A 17,944-nucleotide genomic window follows, 5' to 3' on the forward strand; every position below is an offset into this window, starting at 1 on the left:
GCGCCCATGACCTACATGTCCGCCTGGACCGGTTCATGGCGTCTACTGACCTCCTACCCCACGTGACGGACACACAATACATGGGCCGCACGCACTCGGATCATAACCCACACTTCATGTCCATAGCCTGGGCCCGCCCGCACCCCCCCGTGCCCACATGGCGCCTACAGCCTGCGCTGTTACTGGACGCGGCTTTCCGTGCTGCCTTGCTCGAGCGCGCCGCGCAATACTTCGAGGATAATGCCGGTACGGCATCCAATCCACAGGTGGAGTGGGACGCCTTCAAGGTGGTGCTCCGAGGACACTGCCTGCATGCGCAGGGGCATGTGAGGCACCAGCTGGAGAGGGACTTAACTAGGCTGGAATCGGACTTGCTTACACGAGAGGAGGGGGCTGTGGATGGGGACGGGGACCCACTACATGAGGCCCGCACGGAACATGCGCGCCTTTTGGAGCGACTCCGAAATGTCAACTATGCCGCGCATTCGGCGAGAACACATCACCTTGGCGACAGACCAGGCAAACTTTTAGCGTGGCTGATCTCACAGGACGCCCGCTCGGCCCCGGTGACGGCCGTACAGAGGGAGGCAGGGGAACTAGTGGACACGCAACTTGGCATACATGACGCCTTTACTGCCCACTATGACGCGATGTATCGCTCCCGCCTATCAGTCCCATATTCTGATATAGCCGACTATCTCTCCCCCCTGCAGATGCCGCAACTGACCATTGCGCAGCAAGACGAGCTGGGAGCCCCGCTAGAGTCAGATGAGCTCCGAGAAGCCATCTTTAACCTGTCTAATGGCAAAACCCCGGGCCCGGACGGGCTACCGGCTGAGCTTTACAAGGCTGGCTCGGACATCCTCGTCCCGGAACTACTGCGAATGTACGTAGCGGCAGCGGAAGATGCTGCTTTACCCCCAACGTTAAATGAGGCCATACTGGTCTCTATTCTTAAACCTGGCAGGGATAGCACACGGGTGGGCTCTTACCGTCCGCTGGCGCTGCTGAGCACGGATTATAAAATCCTGGCTTCTGCGTTAGCCAGGAGGCTGGCCCCTCATGTACCCGCTCTGGTGCACCGAGACCAAAATGGATTTGTCCCCACACGCCACACTTCCTACAACATCCGCCGCCTCTTTCGGTTACAGGAATACGCCACGCAGCAGTGGCCAAGGGCGGGATGCCTGATACTGGACCTGGAGAAGGCCTTTGATTCAGTCGAGTGGCCGTATCTGAGGGCGGTCGCAGAGAAATATCGGCTGTGGGGGGGATATAGTGCCATGATTGACCTACTTTATGGCAGACCGACAGTCCGAGTCCGTACGGGCCGCCTCCTCTCCGCTGCCATCCGGGTCCGCAGGGGCACCCGCCAGGGCTGCCCGCTGTCGCCATTGCTGTTTTCACTGGCCATGGAACCCCTGGCCGCGACTCTCAGGATGCACGGACTGGAATGGGGAATCCCATTGGCGGATGGCCTGCATGCGGTGTCTCTGTATGCAGACGACCTGCTGCTATACGTCAGGGACATAACTGCCATCCCTGCCTCCTTCAATGACGTCTTCCGCACCTTTGAGGAGATGTCGGGCCTGAGAGTCAATTGGGCCAAGTCGGGAGCCTATCCCTTTAGCCCAGCAACGCCTGAATGCGACATCCGGCTGGGAGGGGACAGACTGCGGTGGTATCCCACCACCTTCCGCTACTTGGGGATAAGGATCTACAGAACCCCAGCAGACGTTCTGGAGGGGAACCTCCTTTGAGCAATCGCTTCTGTCCGAGCACAAATTGGCTTCTGGAACACCTTACCCCTTAATGTGCCTAGCCGGGTGGCACTGACCAAAATGATAGTGCTGCCTCGCCTACTCTATTATTTTGCAAATATGCCTCTGTATGTTCCCACCAAGCTGTTCCGCGAACTAGAGGTGCTGCTGCGTGGCCTCATCTGGAACAAGGGGAGACCACGAGTGGCGCTGGCTAAATTATACATGCCCACGGATTCCGGGGGCTTGGCAGTTCCCAATATGGAACTGTACTACCTCGCGGCACAGATGCAATGGGTGGCGGGATGGCTGTGCGGCAAGCAGCTTGAGGACACTACCTCGCACGCGGCTGCCTGGACACGCACACAAATAAATACACTGTTCCACCCAATAACCCGCACGCCCTGCCCCTCCCAGGTCTACCTGGCGGTAGCGCGCAGATGTTTCCTGCGGTGCCTCCGCCTCACGTGCGCGACTAAGCCATACGCCCCGAGTTTGCCACTCTTGGGCATGCCTGGCCCGACGGGACCACTCACGGAGGCCCACTTGGCTGGATGGGAGCAAGCGGGAGTGGACACGCTGAGCGATCTCTATGTCGATGGCGACTTACTTACGTTCGCCAATCTGGCTGAAGACACGGCTCTTCCGGCGGGACAGTTCCTCCTGCATGCCTCCCTCATGCGTACGCTCACGACTTCATGGGGCGACATGGCGGTGGAACCCCCGACGCATACCTTCATCCAATATCTGCACGTTATGGGCAATGGCGCGCACGTCATACACTGGCTAGCACAGGCGCTGCAGGCGCACTCGCAACCATCCACATTAACACTGAGGGAGCGCTGGGCGACTGACAGGGGAAGAGACTGGACGGACAAGGAATGGGCGATGATACTGGCCAGCCCGACCAACATTCCACGCAACCCCCGCTTTAAAATTATACAATACTACATACTGCAGCGTGCATACCTCACACCTGAAAAGATTAACAGATACTTCTTGCGGGCAGATGCAACTTGCCAGCGGTGCTCGCTACCGGGAGCGGACCTCTTACACATGCTATGGCACTGTCCTGGTATACAGGCATACTGGGACAACGTATTGTCACTGCTTGCGCGCAGTGCTGATGGACGACTACCGCGCACATGGGACGCATGCATACTAGGGTTGTATAAGAGCACAAAAGATAACAAAGTGCAGGCACGCTTTTGGGACATGGGTCTCATAACGGCCAAACGCTTGCTCACCAAGCATTGGAAGGCAGCAATCCCCCCACACATCAGACATTGGAAAGCCTCCTTCGTTAATTGGGCACAGGCGGAGAGTGCGGTGCTTCTTCGTGAGGAAACTGCAGGGCTCCGGAAGTTCCCCATCGCCCAGCTTTGGGATGACCTCCTCACAGCCTTTCAGGTGGCCTGCCAGGACCGAGGGATAACCTGAGTCTTTGGAGAGCACCGCTCCCTTGCTGGCTGGGTAGCGATATCCCTAAGACCATGACAGAGCTGGCTCCCGCCCCCCTCTGCTTGCCCCCTAGCGCCTCTAACTTTTGCCCTACAGGAGACTGCTGCCGGGACTCACTCGCTGTACAACCATGGCGCGCGCGCAGGGATTGCTGCTGCCACAGCCTGAAGCAACGCGCACAGTAACCGGTTACGGGCCCAGACGGGAAGATATGATCGCTCCGCCCTACCCAGCCACTCCCTCCCAGGCACAGAGGAGCGCCTTATACATAGAGAAGAAGGGTGCGGACACCGGCGCTACGGGCTCTCGGCCTTTCTGATAGCCCCTTCTCCCCTCCCCTCCCCCCCCCTCCGGCCTGCTGCTTACCGCGGATATCGCGTGGTCCCGCTGTGCCCCAATCGACAGTTGATGCCCCCTCCCACTCTAACGCAGAATGATCTCCTCTTCCCTCCTCCCCCCTTACCCTTGACCCCGCCTGAGTTCACAACCCTAATCTTGATCCCCCCTATCGCAGCACATACACAGGGAGCAGTTTGGTTATTGGTTAAGCTCCCTGATCGAATCCATACCTAACCACGGATAACAAATGATGGAGGCGTTGCCCGGCGCCCCCGAAGCGCTACCCTACCTAGCGTGCCCTGAATACTGCTGATGAGGCAGCGATGGCGCACACTCCGTGCAGGGGACGGATACGCCCGGAAAGCACGGAACGATTACACCCGGAGCGCACAGAGCTGCATATCAGGTGTACCCAGACACTTAGCGGCTTGAGGGGCACAATGCTGGAGGGACGGATGCGCGCCACGTAACACGCACATAGACTTGAACTGCAAAGCCGCACACTGGGCTCGTCGGATATATACGCTGCCATATATGTCACTGTGAGCTATACCGAAACCTCCTTGTCGCGCTCCAGCCTACACTATGAACATGACGCTGGTGCTAAGCTGCCCGGAGGCCTAGGCATTTGGGGGTAACCACGGTGTCCTGTACGACTCCCGCTAAGGGCCTGGGTGGCAACCGTAATAGCCGCAATGTGGGCTGGAACACAGCGCCATCCTCTATTGCTAGTAATGCGCTTCAGACACACCACAGCAAAACACAGAAAAGCACCGTAGGCCTACCTTTTCACAATGTACGCACCTAATTCCTATACAGATGTTCACCTGCACATCGCCGCCGGACCTCCGGGTTGCCGGCTGAATGGCTGTGTCTTACCAACTGGAAACATGTGGTTTTTTTGTCTCACTGATCCGGCACCTTGGATGGTGAATGTACATTGTAAAATGATGCAATTGCGATTAATAAAGGTTTAAAAAAAAAAATAATAATAAATAAATAAATAAACACCCTATCATTGAGTATGGGTTTTAAATTTTATTTTTGTTCTTAAAGCAGAGTGATAATATATTAAGGTCCTGATGAATGCCGCGAACGAGTAGTCACCTGGCAGAAACATGTCGACCACTAATAATTAGGATATTATTTCAATCCTATATCACCTCATTTTAATCCTAGCTGATGGGAACTATTATTAAATTGAATTTTGTTACCCTGTAGCTAGTTTTATTTACTCACATTTTGTTTGACTTACACTCTGCCCCTTACTCCCCCTGCCTAAGTTGGCATCCTCATAAAACACCTCACGCTCCTTGTAGGAGAGTAGGGTCTGCTTTCTATGTTCACCCCCACTTTTTGCTTTTGCTTTACTGGTTTTCGACTTAGATGTGGCTGTGGGCCTGCTAATCAGACACACAGCCCAGCTGTTCTCTCTCTAAATTAATACTATGTACTTTGGGTGCATAACCCATTTGGATAGGATCACCTTATTGGCCCCTGTACAGTGTACCCTAGGTACCCAGGGCATAGGTGTACCCTAGGCCTACCAGGGGCTGCAGCATGTATTATGCCACCCCTGGCCTGGCCTTCCATTTTGACACAACTGGCTGATCACTCAGCTGGGGCAAGGTCGTGTAATCACCCCTTGCTTAGGTGTAGTATTCCTATACCTAACTTACATATAGACACATGTGTACCTATCAGTCACTCCTATGGCAGGCCTTGACAATCCTGGAGGCAGAGTGCTTGGTAACATGTGGGATGGTGCTCTAGCATGAGCTGAGCCTGTCTGCAGCTTTCGGAACCTTGTCCTTATAGCTGTTCTATGATATAGCCTACCATATACTCTTAAAGTGCCTTATAATCTTAGACGGTTATGGTAACTATGGTTTGGCTTTATCGAAACATGTCGTGTAAGGTGTCTAACACTGTGGAATAATACCCCCATGCCATTTCTGGACATGAGAATATTATTCCCCCCTTCTAGAGGGAAAGACATGTTAAAATCATACTTCAACTGTTAGCCTCTGACCAAAGCCTCAGCATCACAAAATGGATGCTGCTGCCACGACACAAGTCTGACCTCCTGCAGCTGGGAGTGATCCCAGCCAGGGAGGCCTGGACAATAGGTTTCCTGCTTGGGGAGGTGCTAGCACCTCCCCAGACAGCCTTTAGTGTATTGGGGCAGGGTGGGCTGAAAGGAATGAGACATGCCTGGGGCACACAAGGTGTTCCTTGCATAGTCCAGTTCAAACCGGCGCTGGGGCACTCCAGCCCCAGCTCTGGCGCGAAACTGGACAAAGGGAAGTGGGTGTAACCACCCCCTCCCAGGTCCCACCCATAAGGCGTGACCTAGCAGGTATCCCAGCCCCCCAGATTAGTATAAGAGTGGGAGTTGGGCCTCAAGACTTTAGATTATCCTGAACCTGCAAAACTGAACAGAAACTCTGGACCTTCGACATTCGACGAAAGAAGAAGACTGAAGAATCTCCCTTGTAGCCAAGGAGTGGCTACCCTGTGCAAACAGGCACCATCAAGAGACTACCCTTTGCTTTGTCCACGTTCTACGAGGAACCGACTGCAGAGCCTGACCAGAGCCTTGACTTCCAGACTTCTCCGACCCTGATCCACATCTACAGCAGAGCTGAGATCCATGGAGGCGACGAGCGACGTGGGACCGGCTACCTGGAAAAAGTGGCTAGTAACTTAAAGCGCAGCTTCTGAGGTACCCTCGAAGTTGTGCACCGGGGATTGAGAAGCCCCAACCCCAAGCACCATCTGCACCGAAGATCAGCCCCCCACACTCCACGAGTCCTGCTTGGGGCCCTTCAGCATTTTCCTGCTTGCCGCGTCTGTCCGGTTGCTTGCCCGCTGGCTAGTGGCCTTTGTGACGACACACCCTGAAATCTTCTGCACTGGTTTGGCTCCTCCAGACTGGCTCCCGCTTCTCTGCAAAGAAGAAGCACCCCAGACCTTCCTGGTCTGCACCAGAAGCAAGTCCTTCGTTCTTCGTGGGTTCCGCTTGCCAAGGCTTGGTGAGTCCTAGTCCAACTTCGATGCCGCCGACAGCAAGAGCCTTCGTGGGACAGCTCGCCTCCTGGTCCTAGTCGTCCTCGACGCTTCCTGGTCCTCCTGGCTGCAACGACAAGCTTCACCTTCACCTGCAATCTTCACGACATCGCCTGGTTCCTTCCTGGTTCCACGTGGTCACTGGCTAGTGACCTTGACTCTGTCCCTTCTGCTTGCAGGTTTCTTCTCTTCTTGATCCCAGCCTTGGGATCCACCGGACACTCTTCACTGACTGCCTGTCAGCATCTTTCTTCAGGCATCCATAGGAGTCGACGACGAAAACGACGCATCTTCACCCCTATGCACCCGCAGCCTGTGGGCTAGGTAACTTGGGTACTCCGGTGCTCATCAGGATAGTGACTATCCTAGTGTCTAGTTTTCAAGTCTCAACTTCCTAGCTACTCCGGAAGTGTCCTAAATCTACCGTTTTCTAAACTGTACTATTGCTATTGACTTTTACGCATTACGCGTGAGTGTTTCCACTCTGCACACGAATCCCGTGGGCCTCCCACTTCCTAACTAACGCTAGTGTAGTGTAGCCCCAGCGATTCCCTAGGCCTAGGCCTACTCTATTTCCGTGACAGTGGTTCTTATACCACTTTCTTAGTATATGGTTTGCGTGGCCCCTAGGGCCTAACTGTATTACTTACCTGTGTGACTTAATGTATGCATAAATAAGACTGTGTTGTACTTACCTCTAATCTCATAAAGAGTGCTGAGGGTTTGCTTAGAATAAATACACTTTATTTTATATATATCTGTTGTGGTGTCCTTTCATTTGGTATTCAAGGGATTATATATGGTATCACAGCTGGCTTCACATGCCATTCAGAGTTTAGCCTAAGACTGCTCTTGTCCATGCTACCACTAGGATAGCTGGTCTATAAGGTTGACTTTACAACCAATCACCATAAGGGTATTTGGACTGATATAAGGTGTACACTATAACTAGTGACATCATACATCAGGCCAACTTCTCACATTGGTGAGCAGCGGTTGGGATCTGAGCTTGCTGTTGTAATACCATTGTAATCTTGAGATACTAAATTGAAAGATCACACAGATATTGTCTAGGTACATATAACATAGTTTATAATACTTAAGTCCTACTGGACTTAGTAGTTGTAGGTTGAAGGGAGTAACACACCCTGACTACAACTACTAGAGAGGTTTAGTAGAAACAACTAGTGTAGGTAGGTGCACACACCACCCCCTCACTAGATCATGTCTCTGAGAGGAGATCAAGTAGATGCTCTCTCAGGAGGGGCAGGTCTGCAGAAGACCCCCTCTAGATATGATACCTTAACATTCCAGGAGATGAGACACTTGTGTACCTCCAGAGGAATAAAACAGGGTGCAAACCCTACCCTCCTTCAGTTAAGACAACTCCTAGAGGAGTATGATACTCTTAGGGCATCTCAGGCAGGTACCCTAGGTACAGAGGAGGGTCTACCCACCACAGAGGAGTCAGATGGGGCTTCAGATGGGGAGGTAGACAGCCAGGGCCAAGTAGGAAGACTTAGCCAGGCTAACCTAAGTTTGCATGGGAGTTTGCATGGGGTCCCCCCATATAGACCCCCAAGTAGGCTTAACCAGAGAAGCAGGAGAGACAGATCCCCTTCAAGGGAATCCATCCACTCCCATGTCTCTAGCATCTCTAATGCTTCCTCTCACAGGGGAATGACTTCACCTGAGAGAAAGGAGCATGAAGCCAGAATGAGGGAAGCTAATCTGAGGATTCAGAGGGAAGAACTTGCCCTTGCCAAGGAGAAGCTTGCTCTGGCTAGAGAGCAAAAGTTAAGTGGGTCAGAACCCACTGGTGGCAACAACATTCCTAGAGATAGAGACAGGCACTATGATAATAGAAACCTGAGCAAGATTGTCCCTCCCTACAAGTGTGGGGATGACATCCACAAATGGATAACTGCTTTGGAGAGGGCTTGCAAAGTACAGCAGGTACCCCAAAGTCAGTGGGCAGCTATCTTGTGGCTCTCCTTCTCTGAGAAAGGAAGAGACAAGCTCCTCACAGTTAGTGATGAGGATGCAGATAATTACACTGTCCTGAAGAGTGCTCTGATTGATGGGTTTGGCCTAACCACTGAACAATACATGTTGTTGTTCAGGGATACCCAGAAGACACAGACTCAGGACTGGACTGACTTTGTAGATTGTGCCACTAAGGCTCTGGAAGGCTGGCTAATGGGAAGTAAGGTTAAGGACTATACAGGATTGTATAATTTGATCATGAGAGAGCAAATACTTAACAACTGTCAAAACCAGCTATTGCATCAACACCTGATTGATTCTGATCTGACTTCTCCCCAAGAATTGGGAAAGAAGGCAGATAGATGGGTCAGGACTAGAGTTAAGCAGAAAAACCAGAACCAGGGCGGTGATCAGAAAAAGGCAGACCAGAAGGGTAATGAGCAGAAACAAAAAGACCAGAAGTCTTCACCAGGCCCCCAAAAGGCTCAGGGGGAGGGTGGTCCCAAAAAGGATAAAAAGAAAGATGGCCAAAAGAAACCATGGTGCAACTATTGTAAGTCCAACTCACATTGGTTTAGTGAGTGCACCAAAAAGGATAAGCCCCCAGCCACCATTGCCCCTGAGGCAACTGTACCCCCTAGTTCAGCTGTAAGTGGTGGTTCCCAGCAAAAGGGTGTAGTAGGGTTAACCCTGGGAACTGAGGAGGATTCTGGCATAGTCAGAGTACCTACTCAGGCTGTTCTGATCTGTGATGGGGACTTAGCTTTGTCCTCTACTGTAGGCCCCAGTAACCTGGGCAAGTACAGACAGACTCCTTTTATCAACCAAAGAATGGCTCAGGCCTACAGGGACACTGGGGCTAGTGTCACAATGGTGACACCTGCTTTTGTGGACCCTGGACAGATCATACTAGGTGAGAATTACCTAGTGACCAACGCTAGCAATGCCACTACCTCCCATAGTGTGGCTATTGTTAACTTCTCCTGGGGAGGGGTAACTGGCCTCAAGAAAGTTGTTGTTAGTTCAGACCTTCCTGTAGAGTGTTTACTGGGCAATGATCTTGAAACTTCAGTTTGGTCTGAAGTGGAGTATAGGACCCATGCAGAAATGCTGGGGATAGATGCACATGTCCTTGCTGTGACCAGGTCACAGGCCAAAAAGTGCAACACTGAACAAGTGCTGGATCCTGAAACTATGGACCAGTCACAACCCAAGAGAAAGAGCAGTAGGGTTAAGGCTGTGCCTTCCCCCCTGCCTCAGGTGGTGGATCAGCCCTCCCAGGAGGATGATTCTGAGAGCCCTGAAGGAACTGTCCTAGAAGAACTTGAACCTGATCAGGTTGAGTTTCTTGGGACAGGGGGACCTTCAAGGGCAGATCTGAGGCAGGCTCAATTAGACTGCCCCTCTCTTGAACCCCTCAGACAGCTGGCTGCTGCTGAGGCTGCAGGGAATGCTCAAGGTACCCATAGAGTGTATTGGGATGAAGGGCTACTGTACTCAGAGGCTAGAGACCCCAAGCCTGGTGCATCCAGGAGGTTGGTCATACCACTGAAGTTCAGAGGCTTCCTTCTTACCTTGGCCCATGATATTCCCCTTGCAGGACATTTAGGCCAGAACAAGACTTGGGACAGGCTTGTCCCTCACTTTCACTGGCCCCATATGTCAGAAGATACCAAGGAGTTTTGTCGCTCCTGTGTCACCTGCCAAGCCAGTGGCAAATCAGGTGGCACCACAAAGGCCCCCCTCATACCACTACCTGTGGTGGGGGTTCCCTTTGAAAGAGTGGGCATAGATATTGTAGGACCAATGGACCCACAAACAGCATCTGGGCACAGATTCATACTGGTGATAGTGGACCATGCCACCAGGTACCCAGAAGCAATTCCCCTGAGGACCACAACAGCTCCTGTTGTGGCAAGGGCCCTGCTTGGAGTATTCTCCAGAGTGGGCTTTCCAAAGGAGGTCATTTCTGACAGAGGTACCAACTTCATGTCAGGATACTTGACTGCAATGTGGAAGGAGTGTGGTGTTAACTATAAGTTCACCACACCCTATCACCCACAGTGCAATGGGCTTGTTGAGAGATTCAACAAGACCCTAAAGGGAATGATAAAAGGTTTACCAGACAAGCTTAGGCGAAGATGGGACATCCTTTTACCCTGCCTTCTGTTTGCTTACAGAGAGGTCCCACAAAAGGGGGTTGGCTACAGCCCTTTTGAGCTTTTGTTTGGGCATCCTGTAAGAGGACCCCTGTGTTTGGTGAAGGAAGGATGGGAGAGACCTCTCAGACAACCCAAACTAGACATAGTGGATTATGTACTTGGTCTCCGCTCCAGGATGGCAGAGTATATGAAGAAGGCTTCTAAAAACCTTGAGGCAAGCCAAGAACTCCAAAAAGCTTGGCATGACCAAAAGGCTGTACTGACTGTTTACCAGCCAGGGCAGAAAGTGTGGGTGTTGGAGCCAGTGGCCCCAGCAGCACTCCAAGACAAATGGTCTGGACCCCACACTATTGTTGAGAAAAAGGGAGAAGTCACCTACTTGGTGGACCTTGGGACTCCCAGAAGCCCCCACAGGGTGCTTCATGTCAACAGATTGAAGGCATATGTTGACAGGGCAGACATGGGGCTACTCATGGCTACAGATGAGGGGCAGGAGGAAGAGAGTGACCCTCTCCCAGACCTGTTGACTCAGAACCCTGATGATGGCTCAGTTGATGGTGTGGTCTTTTCTGACAGCCTCACTGCCCATCAGCAACAGGACTGCAGACAAGTTCTGCAATCCTACAGACATATGTTCTCTCTGACCCCAAGTCAGACAAACTGGTGCACCCATGAGGTGGACACTGGTGACAGTCTGCCTGTAAAGAGTAAAATCTACAGGCAACCTGACCATGTCAGGGACTGCATAAAAGTTGAGGTACAAAAGATGTTGGAGCTGGGAGTCATTGAACCTTCAGAGAGCCCTTGGGCTAGTCCTGTAGTCCTTGTGCCAAAACCTCACACCCAAGATGGTAAGAGAGAGATGAGGTTTTGCGTGGATTACAGAGGTCTCAATGCTGTCACTAGGACAGATGCCCACCCAATACCTAGGGCAGATGAGCTCATTGACAGACTGGCAGCTGCTAAGTTTTTGAGCACATTTGACCTAACAGTTCAACCACTGGAGAGCAAGATCCAGACCATAAAGGACTGGGCTCCTCCAACTACCCAGACTCAGGTCAGAGCTTTCTTGGGCCTGACTGGGTACTACAGAAAGTTTGTTAAGAACTATGGGTCCATAGTGACACCACTTAATGACTTGACCTCCAAGAAGATGCCAAAGAAAGTTCAGTGGACAGTAAGCTGTCAAAAAGCATTTGATGACCTGAAGCAGGCCATGTGCAGTGCACCTATTCTGAAAAGTCCAGACTACTCCAAAGAGTTCATTGTCCAGACAGATGCTTCTGAGTTAGGTGTGGGAGCTGTTCTTTCACAACTGAATGTAGATGGTCAAGACCAGCCCATTGCTTTTATAAGTAGAAGGCTGACCCCTAGAGAGAAACGTTGGTCAGCTATTGAGAGGGAGGCCTTTGCTGTGGTTTGGGCCCTGAAGAAGCTGAGGCCATACTTGTTTGGCACTCACTTCAAGATTCAGACAGACCATAAGCCCCTCTTGTGGCTAAATCAGATGAAGGGTGAAAATCCCAAACTTCTTAGGTGGTCCATTTCCCTACAGGGGATGGACTTCACAGTGGAACATAGACCTGGGACTGACCATGCCAATGCAGATGGACTCTCCAGATATTTCCACTTAGAACATGAAGACTCAACTGGTCAAGGTTAGTTTAATGTCCCTAAGTTTGGGGGGGGGGGTTGTGTAGGAGAATAGGGTCTGCTTTCTATGTTCACCCCCACTTTTTGCTTTTGCTTTACTGGTTTTCGACTTAGATGTGGCTGTGGGCCTGCTAATCAGACCCACAGCCCTGCTGTTCTCTCTCTAAATTAATACTATGTACTTTAGGTGCATAACCCATTTGGATAGGATCACCTTATTGGCCCCTGTACAGTGTACCCTAGGTACCCAGGGCATAGGTGTACCCTAGGCCTACCAGGGGCTGCAGCATGTATTATGCCACCCCTGGCCTGGCCTTCCATTTTGACACAACTGGCTGATCACTCAGCTGGGGCAAGGTCGTGTAATCACCCCTTGCTTAGGTGTAGTATTCCTATACCTAACTTACATATAGACACATGTGTACCTATCAGTCACTCCTATGGCAGGCCTTGACAATCCTGGAGGCAGAGTGCTTGGTAACATGTGGGATGGTGCTCTAGCATGAGCTGAGCCTGTCTCAGGCTCAGCCTGAGACAGGCTGAGCCTGAGACAGCCTGTCTTGCAGGTTTCTTCTCTTCTTGATCCCAGCCTTGGGATCCACCGGACACTCTTCACTGACTGCCTGTCAGCATCTTTCTTCAGGCATCCATAGGAGTCGACGACGAAAACGACGCATCTTCACCCCTATGCACCCGCAGCCTGTGGGCTAGGTAACTTGGGTACTCCGGTGCTCATCAGGATAGTGACTATCCTAGTGTCTAGTTTTCAAGTCTCAACTTCCTAGCTACTCCGGAAGTGTCCTAAATCTACCGTTTTCTAAACTGTACTATTGCTATTGACTTTTACGCATTACGCGTGAGTGTTTCCACTCTGCACACGAATCCCGTGGGCCTCCCACTTCCTAACTAACGCTAGTGTAGTGTAGCCCCAGCGATTCCCTAGGCCTAGGCCTACTCTATTTCCGTGACAGTGGTTCTTATACCACTTACTTAGTATATGGTTTGCGTGGCCCCTAGGGCCTAACTGTATTACTTACCTGTGTGACTTAATGTATGCATAAATAAGACTGTGTTGTACTTACCTCTAATCTCATAAAGAGTGCTGAGGGTTTGCTTAGAATAAATACACTTTATTTTATATATATCTGTTGTGGTGTCCTTTCATTTGGTATTCAAGGGATTATATATGGTATCACAGCTGGCTTCACATGCCATTCAGAGTTTAGCCTAAGACTGCTCTTGTCCATGCTACCACTAGGATAGCTGGTCTATAAGGTTGACTTTACAACCAATCACCATAAGGGTATTTGGACTGATATAAGGTGTACACTATAACTAGTGACATCATACATCAGGCCAACTTCTCACACTCCTCTCTTATTTTCTTCTGAGAGTTGTAGCTCACACTGTATACCTTGCGGTTGCAGTGTGCAAGAGGGGACCCAATGATGAAGCATGTCACCCTCGGGTGAGTGAGGGTTCTCGTCTTTAAAAGAAAAGATTTCTTCCCCCCTTTTTTCTACACACACTGACTTTGTCTTTTAGTACAGTAGCATTTCATCACTGTTTGTGAGATACATTCATTTGGAGTTAGTGATGCTTGATGCTTTGTTTTACTCCACCGTTAGAACCCTCTAGTGTGATATATAAACACACATAATACACAGAGAGAAAATCATACAAAAGTGTAAATCAATGTTTAGGACATAAGACAATGTGAGCTCCAAGGTGTAGTAATCGCGTCATCCATACTTCTAGGCATTATATGTTAAGCGTGCTTGGTCTGGAAAAACACAAACTCAGAATTTAAAACACAGTGGTTGGGGTTGTCTATACTAATAAGAGTGTGTTACTACTAAAATGAACCCTTTAGCAACATTAGCTTAGCAAAAGATTGGGAAATGATTGGGACATATGCCTTGAAATTTGCTTGCAGCTCTTTGATGACAATGAATAGCTCACTGTGCTATATAACAAGGTTTAAAAACTTACGAACTACAAGTAACAAACAATCTCTGACAAAAGCAGTAACCTACTGAGCTACCAACATAAAATCAAATCTGTGATCTACTTATTACATGTTGTGCTTTGCACCAGACCCATTATCCTCTGTGCCACTTTATGATAAGTGAAAACCATGACTAGACAAACAACAGCTCTCTTAAGCAAGGACATTACTCGCCAGAGCTATCTTACTTTTATTATTATCGCCTGAGAAATGTGGGGCAAACAAAGATCTCTGCAGACAGCTTGTGTCTCCTCTGTCATGGCTGAGCTGTCATAAAGACGGCATTGCAAACTGCTTTCCATTTTCCTCTCCAGTGCTGGGCTCTGAGCTCCTGTATTTTCGAACTGGAAGAGCGGCGGGAAGAAAGTGAAACCTTTTTTTTAATAAAGTACAGTGCGAGCTCCTGTGCAGGTAGGCTATTTGACCTGTGCCCGCCCCCCTCAAAGAGGCCCTCGCTTTCAAATGAGAGGCACTCTTCCTGAATCTTTTTTCCAGTCACCACTGCCACTGATGATAGCCCCTGCCATCCAGTCTCTGTGCAACATTTGTTTTAAATAACACTTTATTTTCATATTAGTAAATTGCAATAAACAATATTGTAACCAACATTAGCTTTGTGCTCATAGCATCTGCCCCTAATGTATGCGGGAAGGTACCCAATTGCCCACAAGCACACAGGCATGTCTCATCACTGGCGGTGCCTATTTTATGGAACAAATGTCTGGTGTAGTATATTTGGGGAAGTATTTTAAGTTGGATCAAGCGATATCTTGCCTTAATAGCTTCCTTCTGTGGGTATTGCAGGGACTTTCTCCAATCCTCTGCAGCTAACTCTCCTAGGTCCTCTTGCCAGTGCACCCTTACCCATCCCAGCTCACCCTGGGTACTTCTCATCAATGTGCTCTATGTCAGGGAGATCCCCTTCTCGGTCATGTGACCCTCCAGGAATCTACTCTCTAGGAGAGATTCTACCATGGCTTCCATACCTGTAGCACGTGACTCACTTGCAGGTATTTCAATATTTGCATGTGCACCATTTCTATTCAGAGGTGCTCAAATGCTACGATAGGGACCCTAGGAGCGTGTTAACAGCCTAGACGAACTTGCTAGGTATCGCAGGCGAGTTTTGCAAAACATACCTAAATCTTGACACAGCAATCATTTTAAAGGGCGCTGCCCATCCCATTATGGAAAGTGGTAGTTCCCCCCAGTGGATCACATCCATCTTCAACCTATGGAGCAATGGGGACACATTATTTGCTTAGTGTGTCCCCTCTTCTCTAGAAATCCAGAGACCCAAATATTTCAAATTAAATTAAATTTGTAGATTTAAATAGCGTGGCTTATTACCCGTGAGGGTATCCAAGCGCTGTCCATGGGCACGGGGAAATTAAGTGATTTGCCCAAAATCACAGGTTGTTGAGCGGGCACCGAGACTCTGACCCGGATCCCCAGCTCCCGAGTCGGTAGCTCTGTCTGGTGCGCCTGCTACTGTCAGTGATATGTGGAGGCGTCCAAACACTACCCAGCTGCCCAGCGGAAATATTCAAGACTTTTCCTACTTTGTTTGTAGCCCTGTATAACTCAAAGATCTCCCCCGCTCTCTTAAGGGATATGTCTGGATCCGCCAGGTATAGGAAGTTGTAACCTGCATAGAGTAATATATGTTGTTCCCAAGTCATTTCCCATTGCCAGCTGCATATCTGGGCATCTACCCTTATCCATTCTGCCAGGGGTCTACTGATGAAGCAAGCAGCATGGGCGATAGAGGTTGCCCTGTCTGGTGCCTCTCTTTACTGGGAACTCCCGAGATAGAGTTCCATTGACTTTAAGTTGCGGCCTTGAGTTCCTGTAGAACAACTTAATCCAAACCAAAAACTTGAGCCCGACTTCCATTTTCCCCAGAATAGCAAAGAGTCAAAGGCCATATTGGCATCCAGGGATACCACAGCCAATGGAATTGTCGCCCCTCCTACCATAGCTATATTATTGTATAGTTTGCAGATGTTCAGTTTAGTCGAACTGTGTGGCATGAATCCGGTCTGCTCTGGGTGCACTAGGTCTAAGATCAGCCCCTCCTTGGCCAGTATTTTGGCAACCAAGTAAATCAGCAAGATTGTGCGGTAGGAATCTCATCTGTCTTTATGGTTCCTAGCTTTGGGAATGTGTACCACTGTCGCCATGGGGAGGTCACAGAGGTTTACCTTTTTGATGCACCTCCACATATAATTTGTGTAATAGAGAAAAAATCTAACTGGAACTTTTCTTTAGGAATTCAGCTAGGAGGTCGATTGGGCCCAGGACCTTCCCGGCCTGCAGTTGTGACAGTGCCACTATATTTCTTCTTCTGTCAAGTCTGCCTCTACATTGAAGTCCCTGTCCTGTGCCAACCGCCGGAGGGACACTTTCCCTGCATAGAATTCATGCACGTCTGCCATGGTGGTCCCTATTGCCATAATGCCTGTGATTTGTCCACCAGTAGGGCCCAGTATCTCTCTTACATGCTTCCTACCTAGTTCTCTTCGGTGGAGCCATGCCAGGAGCTTGCCAACCTTAACACTTGTGTTATATATACATCGCTGTTGAGCTAGATAGGTCTGTTTTATTTCATTAGTTTCAAGAGATCTGCATCCCTCTAGTTTGTGGATCATCTGCGTTTTGGTCGCCTGGTATACTCTGTCTCCAGTGCCCTAATGTCCCCCTCCAAGTCCATCCAGGCTTTCTCTCTCTTTTTCTTTTCCCCAACTTCTCCAGAGATTATCACTCCCCGTATGGTAGCTTTATAGGCTTCCCATAGGCTAGCCGCCTCTTTCACTGTGTCTGTGTGCTACCTGAAGTAGAGTTCTGTTGACGTCTTGAGGCATGTCACCGCCCTCTGATTTTCTAGTCTCTATGTAGCCATCCTCCATTTGCCTCTCCCTCTTGATTTGGATATCTCTAGTTTAACCGTCAAGGGGGCATAATCTGAAATCCCCCATGCTTTATGTTCTGCCTCTGTGAAAATATGCAACGTCGGGAGTGATAAAAAGAAATAAGAGAGAGATGAAGTTATGTGCTCTGGAGTAGGAGTAATAATCTCTCCTCTGGCCATGTATCGATCTCCATATATCTCCCGTACCCACAGCATATATGAAAGTACCCAGTTTCCACATACTGGGATGGTGTGTCTCTCTCAACTGGGAACTATCTAGGAATGTGTCCAGTGCTATATTACAGTCCCCACCTCATACAGTTGTGGCCTGCGGCAACTCTGCCAGGAGTCAACCGAGGCTGTGCAATGTATGTGTTTGTAACCCTGGCAGGATGTAAACATTAATAAGCGCCAGCCTTTCCCCCTCCCAGTCTTCCAGTGCCGCTATGTACCTGCCTAGCATGTCTGTCCATATCTTGTCCACTGTAAATGCCGTTGTCCTTTTTTACTAAGATCGCCACTTCTCTATATCCTGTTACATAGAACCTGAGTGGCAGGCTACTGTGTATTTCCCAGCGGTGCCTCTCAGATGTGT

Source organism: Triturus cristatus, chromosome 3_2, assembly GCF_964204655.1.
Source record: "Triturus cristatus chromosome 3_2, aTriCri1.1, whole genome shotgun sequence".
In the NCBI taxonomy this organism is placed as follows: Eukaryota; Metazoa; Chordata; class Amphibia; order Caudata; family Salamandridae; genus Triturus; species Triturus cristatus.